Here is a 19,402-nt window from a genome sequence, read left to right on the forward strand (position 1 = left end):
TGTGGAGGGAGATGTCTGGAGTGAGTTGGTTTTGGAGTGAGTTGGGCTGTTAGCGTTGAGGTTAGACTATTCCATACCTTGGTTGCTTTGCTGTAGAAGGAGAATTTGTTTTATGGGTGGGTGGTACCAGATTGTTGTTTAAGCTCCCTCTAGTTTCGTGACTGTGGCTGTCACTAACCTTTTCGAGGTATTTATACAGATATGCGGGTATAGGGGGCATTTCAACCAAATTCACAATTTTGAAGACCAGTCCCATTTTTTGTTGTTTAACCCTGTCTTCCATCCTGAGCCAGCCTAGGCTGGCATAGTGAGTGGGAGAGAGGTGGGTCATGGGCCCCAGTCTGAGAAGTAGTCGAATCAGTTTGTTTTGGGAGGTTTGAAGCTTAGTCATCAGTGACAATGAGGTGTTGGAGTACCAAGAGGAGCAAGCATAGTCAAAAAGGGGCTGAATCAGGGCCCGCGAGAGGGTCCTAATCAACACATATAAAACATCTAGAATCAACATGCTCTTATACATGTAATGTGTTTATGACAATTTAGCCATCAAACAATTGTTTAAAAAAAGCTATAATTGATCATCATGTTATACTTGTAATGTGGATGTGCTGATGTTTCTCGTCGTCTATAATTAAGCTGTAGTCTTACTGTTGACACTAATCAGATGTATCTTTCATATGTGTGCGCTCATGACATTTTCTGTTTCTTGAAGAAGTAAAACTCTTTCCACACTTACCACATGGGAACAGTTTAAATCCAGTGTGTACAGCCTTGTACAACTTCTAAAGCATTTGATTGACTAAAAGCTTTTCCACACTGATCACATATAAAGGGTTTCTCTCCAGTGTGAATTCTCTGGTGTTTTTTAAAGTTGGCCATGTCAGAGAAATGTTTTCCACATTGATCACATCCATAGGGTTTCTCCCCAGTGTGAATTCTCTGGTGGCGTTTAAGGGCAGTCATTTGAGAGAAGTGTTGTCCACAATGATCACATCCATATGGTTTCTCTCCAGTGTGAATTCTCTTGTGGCATTTAAGGCTCTTCATTTCAGAGAAGTGTTGTCCACACTGGTCATATCCATAGGGTTTCTCTCCAGTGTGAATTATCTTGTGTCCTTTAAGGCTGGACATTTGAGAGAAGTGCTGTCCACACTGATCACATCCATATGGTTTCTCCCCAGTGTGAATTCTCTGGTGTATTTTAAGGTCGTACAATCTAGAGAAGTGTTTTTCACACTGATCACGTCCATGAGGCTTCTCTCCAGTGTGAATGCTCTGGTGGCTTTTAAGGTGGTGCATTTTGGAGAAGTGTTGACCACACTGATCACAACCATAGGGTTTCTCTCCAGTGTGAATTATCTTGTGGCTTTTAAGGTGCTGCATTTTGGAGAAGTATTGTCCACAATGATCACATCCATAGGGTTTCTCACCATTGTGAATACTCTGGTGACTTTTAAGGTTATGCATATGAGAGAAGTGTTTTCCACACTGATCACATCCATAGGCTTTATCTCCAGTGTGAATTCTCTGGTGGCTTTTAAGGTGGGCAATTTGATTTAATTGTTTTTCACACTGATCACAGCCATAAGGTTTCTCTCCTGTGTGAATCAGATTACTGAAGTTACCATAAACACAGTACATGGATAGTTCACCTCAAACTGTTTCTGAGTACACATCAACATTTCACCTTGTTTTCTGTAAAGGTCACTGCTATCTTTTTAGCATGTCATGCTGTCATTTACATGTAACTCTATTCGTGTCCTTCAGTGTGAATGGGACGGTCTCTCTCCTCCCTCTTGTTATTCAAGCAACACCATTAACATAGATTGGGCCAATCAAGTCTATAGAAATACAATGAACACACAAATACTCCCAATTACTTCAGAAGAACAGAACCGGGTAGAACCAGAAAAGGGTTGGGAACCACAGCTCTGTGTCGACCGGGGTCCCCCCAGGGGTCTTTCCTGATAGTTAGTTGGATTAAAAAAAATGGTGCCCCCTGCCTGTGTGGGGCCCCAGGCGGCCGCCGAACCTTGCCTACAGCAAAGCACGGCCCCAGACAGCATCCCTTATTATTATGTAGTAGTCCTACAAGGTTTGTTCCAAGTGGTCTTCCATGTGTGTAACTTAAATTGTAGACAAAACTAATCAAAATCTATAGCCATATTTAAATAACAGTAAAATGCACAAAGCTTGAACAAACTCTGAGACAAAACAGAAATAATCTAATCTACACAAACATCTACAGGAATAAGATTGATTCAAATCGTATTTTGAGATGTGTTTATTTCTATCTGCAGCAACATGTTGGTAGGACAATACAGCATAACAAAAGGACAATAATAATACATCATAGTAAGCACTAAGTAATGAACCATATACAAAATAATATAGATAGATACTACATCTATATTCTAATAATGTGTCTGAAAACTCTTGACACAAAGAAGTCCATGTAAACAGTATGTTAAGTTAACTAGAAATGAACACATCAACACATATGTGACCAAATTTGACCGGGAGACAGTCATCTAGCATTTTTTCATTGTCATTTTTTCATGTCATATGAAAGCAGGGAATCATAGCAAAATAATGATATATTGGTTAATACTATTGAGTGAATAGTTTTGAAACTACAGCTTATAGAACTGAAGTCAACTTAAAACTATTCAGTAGTCATGCATAGCGGGATTTACATATCCTTTGTTCAGAGGGTTAGGGTTAGGCTCTCTTTGTTATGTATGCTTAGACCAAGTATTTGCCACAACCCCCTGCTGGAACCGGCCGGTTCCAGTGTGCAGGAGGACTTAACAAAGATACCATTTCACAACAGTTTTAACAAAATATATTGTTTATAAATCTTTATTTGACATTTACATTAGACACAAGCCAACATACTAGTGATACCTTTCAAAATGATTGGGTAGAAACAGCAGATTTTACCGCGATTTCGCGATGTTTGGATGGAAACTGTGGATTTGGTTACCAATGCTAGCAAATGCTAGCTCTAACCTTATATTTTACTACATGTTTATGCATTTATTTCATATTTAAATTTCGAGTTAAGCTCTGACATTTCTGTGAGACATACTCTAGTATGTGAAGAGTCTAACTGGGCAATAAACTAATTTTGTATTAAAAAAAATGAAAAGGTTTTTCTCCTTTCTTGAACAATGGGCACCAGCGAGATGACTGTCCTTCAGTCAAAAGGGGTCACATATATTCAAACATATAGAATCAACATGCTCTTTTACATGTAATGTGTTTATTACAGTTTAGCCATCAAACAATTGTTTAAAAAAGACTATAATTGATCATCATGTTACACTTGGTAACGTGGATGTGCTGATGTTTCTCGTTGTCTATAATGACGATGTTGTCTTACTGTTGACACTAATCAGAAGTATCTTTCATATGTGTGCGCTCATGACATTTTCTATGTCTTGAAGAAGTAAAACTCTTTCCACACATACCACATGGGAACAGTTTAAATCCAGTGTGTACAGCCTTGTGAACTTCTAAATTATTTGATTGACTAAAAGCTTTTCCACACTGATAACATAATAAAGGATTTCTCTCCAGTGTGAATTCTCTGGTGTTTTTTAAGGTGGTCCATTTTTGAAAAGTGTTGTCCACACTGATCACAACCATAGGGTTTCTCTCCAGTGTGAATTCTCTTGTGGCTTTTAAGCTGGTGCATTTGGGAGAAGTGGTGTCCACACTGATCACATCCATAGGGTTTCTCACCAGTGTGAATTCTCTGGTGACTTTTAAGGTGGTCCATTTTTGAAAAGTGTTTTCCACACTGATCACAACCATAGGGTTTCTCTCCAGTGTGAATTCTCTTGTGGCTTTTAAGCTGGTGCATGTGGGAGAAGTGGTGTCCACACTGATCACATCCATAAGGTTTCTCACCAGTGTGAATTCTCTGGTGACTTTTAAGGTTATACATATGAGAGAAGTGTTTTCCACACTGATCACATCCGTAGGCTTTCTCACCAGTGTGAATTCTCTGGTGACTTTTAAGGTTATACATATGAGAGAAGTGTTGTCCACACTGATCACAGCCATAATGTTCCTCTCCTGTGTGAATTCTCTGGTGTATTTTAAGGTTGGACACTTTAGGGAAGTTTTTTCCACACTGATCACAAAAGTGTAGTTTCTGCTTAGCCAATCTTCTTTGTTCGTTCATATCTGGTAGGACAGGGAAGCCAGACTGATGATGCAACACTGGATTGGAAACAAAGACAAAGTAAGTTGAGACAACTTACAAATGTGTTGTGCATTGTATAAATAAAATCCCCACATTGTGTTGATGTAGCCAACTAACCATTACCTTAAAACCTTATTACAAATAATAATCATATTTCCAAATGTGGCTAAAATAACCGCTCTACCAGCTCACACCAACTTATCAACAACACATTGCAAGCTTTTAGGTAATGCAATAAATTCAATGTTCACTGCATGACTAAATATATAAAGGTAATATAGCTGTTACTTAAAACGTATGTAATACACAAAGTCTTAGCATCATATAGTGAATATGTGGTTGAAGGAACTGTGAGAAAAATAATGAATGATCTAAATCTAACTCACATCAAAGCTACAGGTCAACATTAAGTTGGAATAAAACAAATATTGAGACTTGTTTTACTTGAAAGGAAAAGCAACACAAACATGACACATGACTCAGAACTCAGAACAGGGGGAAATGAAAAAGGAGGGAGAGTCAGTAACATACCAAGGTCTTTGTTTCCCTCCTGTTCAGCAGAGTTGAGGTTGAGAGAGTTCATCTTCACCTGAAGTCTGGAGTCCACAGTCAGATCTGGTCAGAACTGATTGATATCCTGGAGGAGCTGTGGAAGAAATGACCAGTACCAACTCTTCTTATACTAGAGAGTCTGGGGTGGAACCATTAACGGCTTTGAATGATTGGCCAAAGACAACAATAGAACCATCTCTCCACCAATCACAATCTAAATTACTCCCCCCCCCCCCATACATGCTCCTTACAACCTTTTACAAAGAGAGTGGTAACAAAAGCATATCCATCCAGATTTGTTAAGTTCTCTAGTGGTACAAGGTTTGTTGTTGTCATCCAAGTGGTCTTCTATGTGTTTAATTTATATTTTAGTACATTTAATTGAAAAAAGATGTACAACGCATGAATAACATCTGAGACAAAGCAAATCTAATCACAATCACGACCTAACAGTCCTTCTATGACATGCATTGCTTTGTTAGTTTCAATATATGAACCTATATCTCTATCCAATGAATCCAGACAGAAGGAGACAGACTCTCCTTCATCTTGTTATTCAAGTAGAGATGATTGCTCCATGAAATCTCCAAATTCCACCAGAACAACAGAACCAGGTAGAACCAGCTTTGTTGAAGAAACAACTGCTCACTATATTGACTTTGTACGTGTATAATATGCAAATACCATTTGTTTGTGTTAAATTGCAATATAAGTTCAATCTTTAAACCAACTTTGAGATGTTGTCTTTCTTTTAGTCCCTGGTGGCGGTGAGCTGATTGAGAATGTAATCAGATTACTGAAGTTACCATAAACACAGTACATGGATAGTTCACCTCAAACTGTGTCTGAGTACACATAAACATTTCACCTTGTTTTCTGTAAAGGTCACTGCTATCCACTTAGCATGTCCTGCTGTTGCTGTCATTTACATGTAACCCAGCAATAAAATATGTTATACTATAAATAGTATTTAAATCATTTAATGGATGGTTTGTTTAAAAGGTGTTAAAAGCCTTTAAAATGGTATGTGTTTTTGTTTAAAAACATAATGTAAAACTCATGACTAATTCATTAGGAGTTTTGTTTTGTTTAAAAGTAATGTTTTCTTGTTTATTCTGACCAGCACTTATGGGGTTAACATTCCTGTGGGGAACGTAGCTAGGAGAGTGTGTGTTGCTGCCCGGACAAGAGAGAGTGGGACTCATGAAGAAAGAGAGGGAACGTAACGTAACCGAGTGGTTTCATTCAGAGACATTCTGTATGATATTATACGTTTGCAGTGCACAGACCTGCGTGTAATTTGTGTCTTACATGAGTGTTTGCACAACAGTCAGTATAAGAGGACAAGCTGCACGTTTGGGACAACAAGAAGACTTTCTACACGAAATTCAGAGACTGTTGTTTTTATGTTGTGCTAAATGCTAACGTCAATGCTAACAAGCTCAGAGTGAGTCTAGAGTCAGTTCATAGCACGTAAACAGTCGTTTCTAGGCCCAGCTTAACTTCCACAGTTGGGCTGTTGATGTGAGAGTCTGTTGTTCTCTACTGGAGGACACAAAGAGGACAATCCAATTAGAGTTTCAGCAACCAGGGCTTCACAAATAGTTCTCTGGTAACGTGGGATGAGAAGATTGTGTCTGGACTGCACTGCATGCTAGTCTGCTACTATCCTGCACATGTGAGTGACTGTTGGAGTAACAAGGAACATTAAGGTATCACTCTTTTATTTTTGCTCACCAAGTAGTGAAGGGGCCAATGTGATTTGAGGCCACAACAAACCCAAACAACGACCAGTCCTGCAACTTAAGTGTTTTAGGTTAACTTAGTATAGTTTTGCCGGCTTTAAGGTTGTGTGTGTGCACACACATTATAACAGTGTCCTTAAGTGACTTAGTGTTTGAAAGAAAGGTGGTACATGTTTTAAGAATATTTTTGAGAAGGTATTTATTATTTTAGGTATTTTGCATCTAACATTAATATTGTATGGTCAGTGTATTCCTGAAAGAAGAGGGGTGTTTGTCATTAAGGTTTTGAACCTGCACAGTGTTGAAAGAACATTGGAATTAGTTGTTTACATTTCATATTTGCTATTTTATTCTATTTTGCACCAATCATTGCACAAATAACTAAATAATTGAGATTCTATTTTTCTAAATACTTTGTGGTGTGAATGCATTTCATTGTTACCTTTTAGATAGAGGGTCCATTTGTTTACATTCCTAAATAATTATAATTGAAGCTAAGAAAGGCTTATTTTATATACTTTGGGTTAAAAACTGCATAACAAGGTAAATTCGTGGTATTGTGACTCTAAAACTGCTTTTGCATTTATTATTATAAAAGAGATCCAAGATAATTAATACTGAGTTAAACAGAGTTAAGTTAAAATTATTTAAAATAACTCAAAAGCCCTCCCCTCATTAACATGACGATTGAGGGGACCGCTACATACATGTAACTCTATTCATGTCCTTCAGTGTGAATGGGACTGTCTCCCTCCTCCCTCTTGTTATTCAAGCAACACCATGAACATAGATAAAGCCAATCAAGTCTCTATAGAAATACAATGAACACACACAAATAAAATACTCCCTATTACTTCAGAAGAATAGAACCAGTTTTGGTGAAGAAAAAGGTGTATGCTGTATTGTGTTATTGTAGCATTCATCCAGATTTGTTAAGTTCTCTAGAGTGGTACAAGGTTTGTTATTGTCTTCCAAGTGGTCTTCTATGTTTTTAATTTATATTTTAGTACATTTAGTTGGAAAAAATATGTGCAAAGCATGAATAACATCTGAGACAAAGCAAATCAGGTCTTCACAGACCTGGTCAGACTTTGAGTAAAATGAATACAATATTTAAGGTGTTTTTAACTTTTAATTTTAGTTATAGATGGCAATTATAATGTATTAAGGCATATACGGTTTATTAGCCAGGGGTCATTTTAACAAGAGCTTGTGACTAAATCTGAACTACAGAGGTACAGAGAAGGAACAGAGGTTCATTTTTTTTCCATTCCCTGAAAAGTAATAGTTTTGGACATACAAGAGTTCAGGTACAGTACACTGATGGTGTGAGAAGAACACCCCACTGAGACTATAAACTATTTATAAAGAAATACAATCCCCAAACATGTTGTCAATTAAGTAGCTAAGTAACAATGACCTTAAAAAACGTGATTGAATAGTTATTAAGTGGTTGCTTAAGACTTAAGTAATACTAAAGCCACGTAATTAAATAGTTTTTAAGTGGTTGCTTAATACTTAAGTAATACTAAAGCCACTTGCATTCTATAATGCATATTTGGTTGAATAAATTGTGAGGCAAAACTTAAATGATCTCAATCTAATCTACAGCAAATAAGATGCAGGTCAAATTACAATGAAATCAAATGTAAGATTGAGAATGAAATGTATATTCTTGGCTGGATTACTGCATTGGACTTTTCTCTGGCCTGCCAAAGAAAACAACCGACAGACTACTCGTTCAAAATGCGGCAGCCAGAGTGTTGCAAATGCAATTTGAAACAATGGATGAAGTGAAAATGTCACGCACCCACTGACATTATTAAAAAAAAACACAAACTAATAATGTAGTAACCTCTAAAACTCTCAGCTTTGAACAGGTATGTATTAAAAACCTGAAAACAACTATTAACAATATATAATAAATAACATAAAATAAAAACTGAAACGATAGTCTCTACATCTTCTGTTTGTTGAACACCAGCTGTGTACAGGACTGTTGTTGTTTTGTACAGAACAGTCATCCGTCTGCATAGACCTGGTCAAACTTTGCATTTCACTGAATCTTAGGTGTTGATGGGCTGGTTCACCATTAGCATCCTGGGTGATCAAAAGTGGTATCTCATAATACAGGTGTGTATTATGAGATATCTCTCAATATCTCATCTCATCCTTAATCCTTGTTTTGTAACTTTGATATTACTCAACGGTAAATAAATAGACTAACTTCTGAAACGTGTGGACTCCATCAATAGCACAAGTGAAGATGTACAATGTATTTGGCGCAAGGTCATTTCACTTCATGGACTTTAAAGTCTCAACAAGTAATGGGAGACCACTGGACAAGCCATCTCTGACTCTGAAAAGTAAAAAATAAATTGTCATTTCTTTCTGTTAAGGTCACTAACCGTTCTGCATGTCCTGCCGTTTGCTTTAATCCATTTTAGAACTGTTACACATATGTGTTGTTATGTTCTCTAGTGGTACAAGGTTTGTTATTGTCTTCCAAGTGGTCTTCTATGTGTGTAACTTAAGTTTGAGACAAAACTAATCAAAATCTATAGCCATGTTTAAATAACAGTAAAATGCACAAAGCATGAACAACCTCTGAGACAAAAAATAAATAATCTAATCCACACAAACATCTACAGGTCAAATTACTGTGAAATAAAGAATAAGATTGATTCAAAACGTATTTTGATTTGTTTATTTCTATCTGCAGCAACATGTTGGTAGGACAATACAGCATAACAAAAGGACAATAATAATGAATCATAGTAAGTAATGAACCATACACAAAATAATATAGATAGATACTACATCTATATTCTAATAATGTGTCTGAAAACTCTTGACACAAAGAAGTTCATGTAAACAGTATGTTAAGTTAACTAGGAATTAATCAACACATCTATTCAAACATCTAGAATCAACATGCTCTTTTACATGTAAAATGTTTATGACAGTTTAGCCATCAAACAATTGTTTACAAAAGACTATAATTGATCATCATGTAACACTTGGTAATGTGGAGGTGCTGATGTTTCTCGTCGTCTATAATGACGCTGTTGTCTTACTGTTGACACTACTCAGATTTATCTTTTTTTATGTGTGCGCTCATGACATTTTCTGTGTCTTGAAGTAGTTATTTCCACACATACCACATGGGAACAGTTTCAGGTGTGTACAACCTTGTGAACTTCTAAAGCATTTGATTGACTAAAAGCTTTTCCACACTGATCACATATAAAGGGGTTCTCTCCAGTGTGAATTCTCTGGTGTTTTTTAAAGTTGGCCATGTCAGAGAAGTGTTTTCCACATTGATTTCATCCATAGGGTTTCTCCCCAGTGTGAATTCTCTTGTGGCTTTTAAGGCTCTTCATTTCAAAGAAGTGTTTTCCACACTGGTCACATCCATAGGGTTTCTATCCAGTGTGAATTATCTGGTGTCTTTTAAGGTTGGACATTTGAGAGAAGTGTTTTCCACATTGATCGCATCCATAGGGTTTCTCCCCAGTGTGAATTTTCTCGTGTCTTTTAAGGGCAGGCATTTGAGAGAAGTGTTTTCCACATTGATCGCATCCATAGGGTTTCTCCCCAGTGTGAATTTTCTCGTGTCTTTTAAGGGCAGGCATTTGAGAGAAGTGTTGTCCACAATGATCACACCCATAAGGTTTCTCTCCAGTGTGAATTCTCTTGTGGCATTTAAGGCTATTCATTTCAGAGAAGTGTTGTCCACACTGGTCACATCCATATGGTTTATTTCCAGTGTGAATTCTCTTGTGGCTTTTAAGGTGGTGCATTTGAGAGAAGTGCTGTCCACACTGATCACAACCATAGGGTTTCTCTCCAGTGTGAATTCTCTGGTGTATTTTAAGACTTGGCAATCTAGAGAAGTGCTGTCCACACTGATCACAACCATAGGGTTTCTCTCCAGTGTGAATTCTCTGGTGTTGTTTAAGGTTGCACATCATAGAGAAGTGTTGTCCACAATGATCACATCCATATGATTTCTCTCCAGTGTGCATTCTCTTGTGGCTTTTAAGGTTGTGCATTTTGGAGAAGTGTTTTCCACACTGATCACACCCATAGGGTTTCTTTTTAAAGTTGGCCATGTCAGAGAAGTGTTTTCCACATTGATTTCATCCATAGGGTTTCTCCCCAGTGTGAATTCTCTTGTGGCTTTTAAGGCTCTTCATTTCAAAGAAGTGTTTTCCACACTGGTCACATCCATAGGGTTTCTATCCAGTGTGAATTATCTGGTGTCTTTTAAGGTTGGACATTTGAGAGAAGTGTTTTCCACATTGATCGCATCCATAGGGTTTCTCCCCAGTGTGAATTTTCTCGTGTCTTTTAAGGGCAGGCATTTGAGAGAAGTGTTTTCCACATTGATCGCATCCATAGGGTTTCTCCCCAGTGTGAATTTTCTCGTGTCTTTTAAGGGCAGGCATTTGAGAGAAGTGTTGTCCACAATGATCACACCCATAAGGTTTCTCTCCAGTGTGAATTCTCTTGTGGCATTTAAGGCTATTCATTTCAGAGAAGTGTTGTCCACACTGGTCACATCCATATGGTTTATTTCCAGTGTGAATTCTCTTGTGGCTTTTAAGGTGGTGCATTTGAGAGAAGTGCTGTCCACACTGATCACAACCATAGGGTTTCTCTCCAGTGTGAATTCTCTGGTGTATTTTAAGACTTGGCAATCTAGAGAAGTGCTGTCCACACTGATCACAACCATAGGGTTTCTCTCCAGTGTGAATTCTCTGGTGTTGTTTAAGGTTGCACATCATAGAGAAGTGTTGTCCACAATGATCACATCCATATGATTTCTCTCCAGTGTGCATTCTCTTGTGGCTTTTAAGGTTGTGCATTTTGGAGAAGTGTTTTCCACACTGATCACACCCATAGGGTTTCTCACCAGTGTGAATACTCTGGTGACTTTTAAGGTGGACCATTAGAGAGAAGTGTTGTCCACACTGATCACACCCATAGGGTTTCTCTCCAGTGTGAATTCTCTGGTGTTGTTTAAGGTTGCACATCATAGAGAAGTGTTGTCCACAATGATCACATCCATATGATTTCTCTCCAGTGTGCATTCTCTTGTGGCTTTTAAGGTTGTGCATTTTGGAGAAGTGTTTTCCACACTGATCACACCCATAGGGTTTCTCACCAGTGTGAATACTCTGGTGACTTTTAAGGTGGACCATTAGAGAGAAGTGTTGTCCACACTGATCACACCCATAGGGTTTCTTACCAGTGTGAATACTCTGGTGGCTTTTAAGGTGGCCCATTTGAGAGAAGTGCTGTCCACACTGATCACAGCCATATGGTTTCTCTCCTGTGTGAATTCTCTGGTGTACTTTAAGTCTGGAGATGTTAGGGAAGTGTTTTCCACACTGATCACAAAAGTGAAGTTTCTGCTTAGCCAATCTTCTTCGTTCATTCACCTCTGGTAGGACAGGGAAGCCAGACTGATGATGCAACACTGGATTGGAAACAAAGACAAAGTAAGTATTGTTGAGAGGTACTTACACAAAATTGCATGGCAAGTAGTTAATGTCCACAATAAACAACTTACAAATGTGTTGTTTGTTTTATAAATAAAATCAAATAAACAAAATCCCCACATTGTGTTGATGTAGCCAACTAACCATTACCTTAAAACCTTATTACAAATAATAATCATATTTCCAAATGTGGCGAAAATAACCGCTCTACCAGCTCACACCAACTTATCAACAACACATTGTAAGCTTTTAGGTAATGCAATAAATTCAATGTTCACTGCATGACTAAATATATAAAGGTAATATAGCTGTTACTTAAAACGTATGTAATACACAAAGTCTTAGCATCATATAGTGAATATGTGGTTGAAGGAACTGTGAGACAAATAATAAATGATCTAAATCTAACTCACATCAAAGCTACAGGTCAACATTAAGTTAGAATAAAACAAATATTGAGACTTGTTTTACTTGAAAGGAAAAGCAACACAAACATGACACATGACTCAGAACTCAGAACAGGGGGAAATGAAAAAGGAGGGAGAGTCAGTAACATACCAAGGTCTTTGTTTCCCTCCTGTTCAGCAGAGTTGAGGTTGAGAGAGTTCATCTTCACCTGAAGTCTGGAGTCCACAGTCAGATCTGGTCAGAACTGATTGATATCCTGGAGGAGCTGTGGAAGAAATGACCAGTACCAACTCTTCTTATACTAGAGAGTCTGGGGTGGAACCATTAACGGCTTTGAATGATTGGCCAAAGACAACAATAGAACCATCTCTCCACCAATCACAATCTAACATACCCCCCCCCCCCCCCCCCCCCATACATGCTCCTTACAACCTTTTACAAAGAGAGTGGTAACAAAAGCATATCCATCCAGATGTGTTAAGTTCTCTAGTGGTACAAGGTTTGTTGTTGTCATCCAAGTGGTCTTCTATGTGTTTAATTTATATTTTAGTACATTTAATTGAAAAAAGATGTACAACGCATGAATAACATCTGAGACAAAGCAAATCTAATCACAATCACGACCTAACAGTCCTTCTATGACATGCATTGCTTTGTTAGTTTCAATATATGAACCTATATCTCTATCCAATGAATCCAGACAGAAGGAGACAGACTCTCCTTCATCTTGTTATTCAAGTAGAGATGATTGCTCCATGAAATCTCCAAATTCCACCAGAACAACAGAACCAGGTAGAACCAGCTTTGTTGAAGAAACAACTGCTCACTATATTGACTTTGTACGTGTATAATATGCAAATACCATTTGTTTGTGTTAAATTGCAATATAAGTTCAATCTTTAAACCAACTTTGAGATGTTGTCTTTGTTTTAGTCCCTGGTGGCGGTGAGCTGATTGAGAATGTAATCAGATTACTGAAGTTACCATAAACACAGTACATGGATAGTTCACCTCAAACTGTGTCTGAGTACACATAAACATTTCACCTTGTTTTCTGTAAAGGTCACTGCTATCCACTTAGCATGTCCTGCTGTTGCTGTCATTTACATGTAACCCAGCAATAAAATATTTTATACTATAAATAGTATTTAAATCATTTAATGGATGGTTTGTTTAAAAGGTGTTAAAAGCCTTTAAAATGGTATGTGTTTTTGTTTAAAAACATAATGTATAACTCATGACTAATTCATTAGGAGTTTTGTTTTGTTTAAAAGTAATGTTTTCTTGTTTATTCTGACCAGCACTTATGGGGTTAACATTCCTGTGGGGAACGTAGCTAGGAGAGTGTGTGTTGCTGCCCGGACAAGAGAGAGTGGGACTCATGAAGAAAGAGAGGGAACGTAACGTAACCGAGTGGTTTCATTCAGAGACATTCTGTATGATATTATACGTTTGCAGTGCACAGACCTGCGTGTAATTTGTGTCTTACATGAGTGTTTGCACAACAGTCAGTATAAGAGGACAAGCTGCACGTTTGGGACAACAAGAAGACTTTCTACACGAAATTCAGAGACTGTTGTTTTTATGTTGTGCTAAATGCTAACGTCAATGCTAACAAGCTCAGAGTGAGTCTAGAGTCAGTTCATAGCACGTAAACAGTCATTTCTAGGCCCAGCTTAACTTCCACAGTTGGGCTGTTGATGTGAGAGTCTGTTGTTCTCTACTGGAGGACACAAAGAGGACAATCCAATTAGAGTTTGAGCAACCAGGGCTTCACAAATAGTTCTCTGGTAACGTGGGATGAGAAGATTGTGTCTGGACTGCACTGCATGCTAGTCTGCTACTATCCTGCACATGTGAGTGACTGTTGGAGTAACAAGGAACATTAAGGTATCACTCTTTTATTTTTGCTCACCAAGTAGTGAAGGGGCCAATGTGATTTGAGGCCACAACAAACCCAAACAACGACCAGTCCTGCAACTTAAGTGTTTTAGGTTAACTTAGTATAGTTTTGCCGGCTTTAAGGTTGTGTGTGGGCACACACATTATAACAGTGTCCTTAAGTGACTTAGTGTTTGAAAGAAAGGTGGTACATGTTTTAAGAATATTTTTGAGAAGGTATTTATTATTTTAGGTATTTTGCATCTAACATTAATATGGTCAGTGTATTCCTGAAAGAAGAGGGGTATTTGTCATTAAGGTTTTGAACCTGCACAGTGTTGAAAGAACATTGGAATTAGTTGTTTACATTTCATATTTGCTATTTGATTCTATTTTGCACCAATCATTGCACAAATAACTAAATAATTGAGATTCTATTTTTCTAAATACTTTGTGGTGTGAATTAATTTCATTGTTACCTTTTAGATAGAGGGTCCATTTGTTTACATTCCTAAATAATTATAATTGAAGCTAAGAAAGGCTTATTTTATATACTTTGGGTTAAAAACTGCATAACAAGGTAAATTCGTGGTATTGTGACTCTAAAACTGCTTTTGCATTTATTATTATAAAAGAGATCCAAGATAATTAATACTGAGTTAAACAGAGTTAAGTTAAAATTATTTAAAATAACTCAAAAGCCCTCCCCTCATTAACATGACGATTGAGGGGACCGCTACATACATGTAACTCTATTCATGTCCTTCAGTGTGAATGGGACTGTCTCCCTCCTCCCTCTTGTTATTCAAGCAACACCATGAACATAGATAAAGCCAATCAAGTCTCTATAGAAATACAATGAACACACACAAATAAAATACTCCCTATTACTTCAGAAGAATAGAACCAGTTTTGGTGAAGAAAAAGGTGTATGCTGTATTGTGTTATTGTAGCATTCATCCAGATTTGTTAAGTTCTCTAGAGTGGTACAAGGTTTGTTATTGTCTTCCAAGTGGTCTTCTATGTGTTTAATTTATATTTTAGTACATTTAGTTGAAAAAATATGTGCAAAGCATGAATAACATCTGAGACAAAGCAAATCAGGTCTTCACAGACCTGGTCAGACTTTGAGTAAAATGAATACAATATTTAAGGTGTTTTTAACTTTTAATTTTAGTTATAGATGGCAATTATAATGTATTAAGGCATATACGGTTTATTAGCCAGGGGTCATTTTAACAAGAGCTTGTGACTAAATCTGAACTACAGAGGTACAGAGAAGGAACAGAGGTTCATTTTTTTTCCATTCCCTGAAAAGTAATAGTTTTGGACATACAAGAGTTCAGGTACAGTACACTGATGGTGTGAGAAGAACACCCCACTGAGACTATAAACTATTTATAAAGAAATACAATCCCCAAACATGTTGTCAATTAAGTAGCTAAGTAACAATGACCTTAAAAACGTGATTGAATAGTTATTAAGTGGTTGCTTAAGACTTAAGTAATACTAAAGCCACGTAATTAAATAGTTTTTAAGTGGTTGCTTAATACTTAAGTAATACTAAAGCCACTTGCATTCTATAATGCATATTTGGTTGAATAAATTGTGAGGCAAAACTTAAATGATCTCAATCTAATCTACAGCAAATAAGATGCAGGTCAAATTACAATGAAATAAAATGTAAGATTGAGAATGAAATGTATATTCTTGGCTGGATTACTGCATTGGACTTTTCTCTGGCCTGCCAAAGAAAACAACCGACAGACTACTCGTTCAAAATGCGGCAGCCAGAGTGTTGCAAATGCAATTTGAAACAATGGATGAAGTGAAAATGTCACGCACCCACTGACATTATTAAAAAAAAACACAAACTAATAATGTAGTAACCTCTAAAACTCTCAGCTTTGAACAGGTATTAAAAACCTGAAAACAACTATTAACAATATAAAATAAATAACATAAAATAAAAACTGAAACGATAGTCTCTACATCTTCTGTTTGTTGAACACCAGCTGTGTACAGGACTGTTGTTGTTTTGTACAGAACAGTCATCCGTCTGCATAGACCTGGTCAAACTTTGCATTTCACTGAATCTTAGGTGTTAGGGTGATCAAAAGTGGTATCTCATAATACAGGTGTGTATTATGAGATATCTCTCAATATCTCATCTCATCCTTAATCCTTGTTTTGTAACTATGATATTACTCAACGGTAAATAAATAGACTAACTTCTGAAACGTGTGGACTCCATCAATAGCACAAGTGAAGATGTACAATGTATTTGGCGCAAGGTCATTTCACTTCATGGACTTTAAAGTCTCAACAAGTAATGGGAGACCACTGGACAACCTATCTCTGACTCTGAAAAGTAAAAAATAAATTGTCATTTCTTTCTGTTAAGGTCACTAACCGTTCTGCATGTCCTGCCGTTTGCTTTAATCCATTTTAGAACTGTTACACATATGTGTTGTTATGTTCTCTAGTGGTACATGGTTTGTTATTGTCTTCCAAGTGGTCTTCTATGTGTGTAACTTAAGTTTGAGACAAAACTAATCAAAATCTATAGCCATGTTTAAATAACAGTAAAATGCACAAAGCATGAACAACCTCTGAGACAAAAAATAAATAATCTAATCCACACAAACATCTACAGGTCAAATTACTGTGAAATAAAGAATAAGATTGATACAAAACGTATTTTGATTTGTTTATTTCTATCTGCAGCAACATGTTGGTAGGACAATACAGCATAACAAAAGGACAATAATAATAAATCATAGTAAGTAATGAACCATACACAAAATAATATAGATAGATACTACATCTATATTCTAATAATGTGTCTGAAAACTCTTGACACAAAGAAGTTCATGTAAACAGTATGTTAAGTTAACTAGGAATTAATCAACACATCTATTCAAACATCTAGAATCAACGTGCTCTTTTACATGTCAAATGTTTATGACAGTTTAGCCATCAAACAATTGTTTACAAAAGACTATAATTGATCATCATTTAACACTTGGTAATGTGGATGTGCTGATGTTTCTCGTCGTCTATAATGACGCTGTTGTCTTACTGTTGACACTACTCAGATTTATCTTTTGTATGTGTGCGCTCATGACATTTTCTGTGTCTTGAAGTAGTTCTTTCCACACATACCACATGGGAACAGTTTAAATCAGGTGTGTACAACCTTGTGAACTTCTAAAGCATTTGATTGACTAAAAGCTTTTCCACACTGATCACATATAAAGGGGTTCTCTCCAGTGTGAATTCGCTGGTGTTTTTTTAAAGTTGGCCATGTCAGAGAAGTGTTTTCCACATTGATTTCACCCATAGGGTTTCTCCCCAGTGTGAATTCTCTTGTGGCTTTAAGGCTCTTCATTTCAAATAAGTGTTTTCCACACTGGTCACATCCATAGGGTTTCTATCCAGTGTGAATTATCTGGTGTCTTTTAAGGTTGGACATTTGAGAGAAGTGTTTTCCACATTGATCGCATCCATAGGGTTTCTCCCCAGTGTGAATTTTCTCGTGTCTTTTAAGGGCAGGCATTTGAGAGAAGTGTTGTCCACAATGATCACACCCATAAGGTTTCTCTCCAGTGTGAATTCTCTTGTGGCATTTAAGGCTATTCATTTCAGAGAAGTGTTGTCCACACTGGTCACATCCATATGGTTTCTTTCCAGTGTGAATTCTCTTGTGGCTTTTAAGGTGGTGCATTTGAGAGAAGTGCTGTCCACACTGATCACAACCATAGGGTTTCTCTCCAGTGTGAATTCTCTGGTGTATTTTAAGACTTGACAATCTAGAGAAGTGCTGTCCACACTGATCACAACCATAGGGTTTCTCTTCAGTGTGAATACTCTGGTGACTTTTAAGGTGGGCAATTCGAGAGAAGTGTTGTCCACAATGATCACAACCATAGGGTTTCTCTCCAGTGTGAATTCTCTGGTGTTGTTTAAGGTTGCACATCATAGAGAAGTGTTGTCCACAATGATCACATCCATATGATTTCTCTCCAGTGTGCATTCTCTTGTGGCTTTTAAGGTTGTGCATTTTGGAGAAGTGTTTTCCACAATGATCACAACCATAGGGTTTCTCTTCAGTGTGAATACTCTGGTGACTTTTAAGGTGGGCAATTCGAGAGAAGTGTTGTCCACAATGATCACAACCATAGGGTTTCTCTCCAGTGTGAATTATCTGGTGTTGTTTAAGGTTGCACATCATAGAGAAGTGTTGTCCACAATGATCACATCCATATGATTTCTCTCCAGTGTGCATTCTCTTGTGGCTTTTAAGGTTGTGCATTTTGGAGAAGTGTTTTCCACACTGATCACACCCATAGGGTTTCTCACCAGTGTGAGTACTCTGGTGACTTTTAAGGTGGACCATTAGAGAGAAGTGTTGTCCACACTGATCACACCCATAGGGTTTCTCACCAGTGTGAAGACTCAGGTGGCTTTTAAGGTGGCCCATTTGAGAGAAGTGCTGTCCACACTGATCACAGCCATATGGTTTCTCTAAGTCTGGCGATGTTAGGGAAGTGTTTTCCACACTGATCACAAAAGTTGCTGCTTAGCCAATCTTCTTCGTTCATTCACCTCTGGTAGGACAGGGAAGCCAGACTGATGATGCAACACTGGATTGGAAACAAGACAAAGTAAGTATTGTTGAGAGGTACTTACACAAAATTGCATGGCAAGTAGTTAATGTCCACAATAAACAACTTACAAATGTGTTGTTTATTTTATAAATAAACAACACATTTTTGAGAATAAAAAAACAAACAAACAAACATGACACATATGTCAGAACAGGAGGAAATGAAAAAGGAGGGAGAGTCAGTAACATACCAAGGTCTTTGTTTCCCTCCTGTTCAGCGGAGTTGAGGTTGAGAGAGTTCATCTTCACCTGAAGTCTGGAGTCCACAGTCAGATCTGGTCAGAAATGATTGATATCCTGGAGGAGCTGTGGAAAAAATGACCAGTACCAACTCTTCTTATACTAGAGAGTCTGGGGTGGAACCATTAACTGCTTTGAATGATTGGCCAAGGACAACAATAGAACCATCTCTCCACCAATCACAATCTAA

Source organism: Gymnoscopelus microlampas (assembly GCF_963454915.1).
Source record: "Gymnoscopelus microlampas genome assembly, chromosome: 19".
In the NCBI taxonomy this organism is placed as follows: Eukaryota; Metazoa; Chordata; class Actinopteri; order Myctophiformes; family Myctophidae; genus Gymnoscopelus; species Gymnoscopelus microlampas.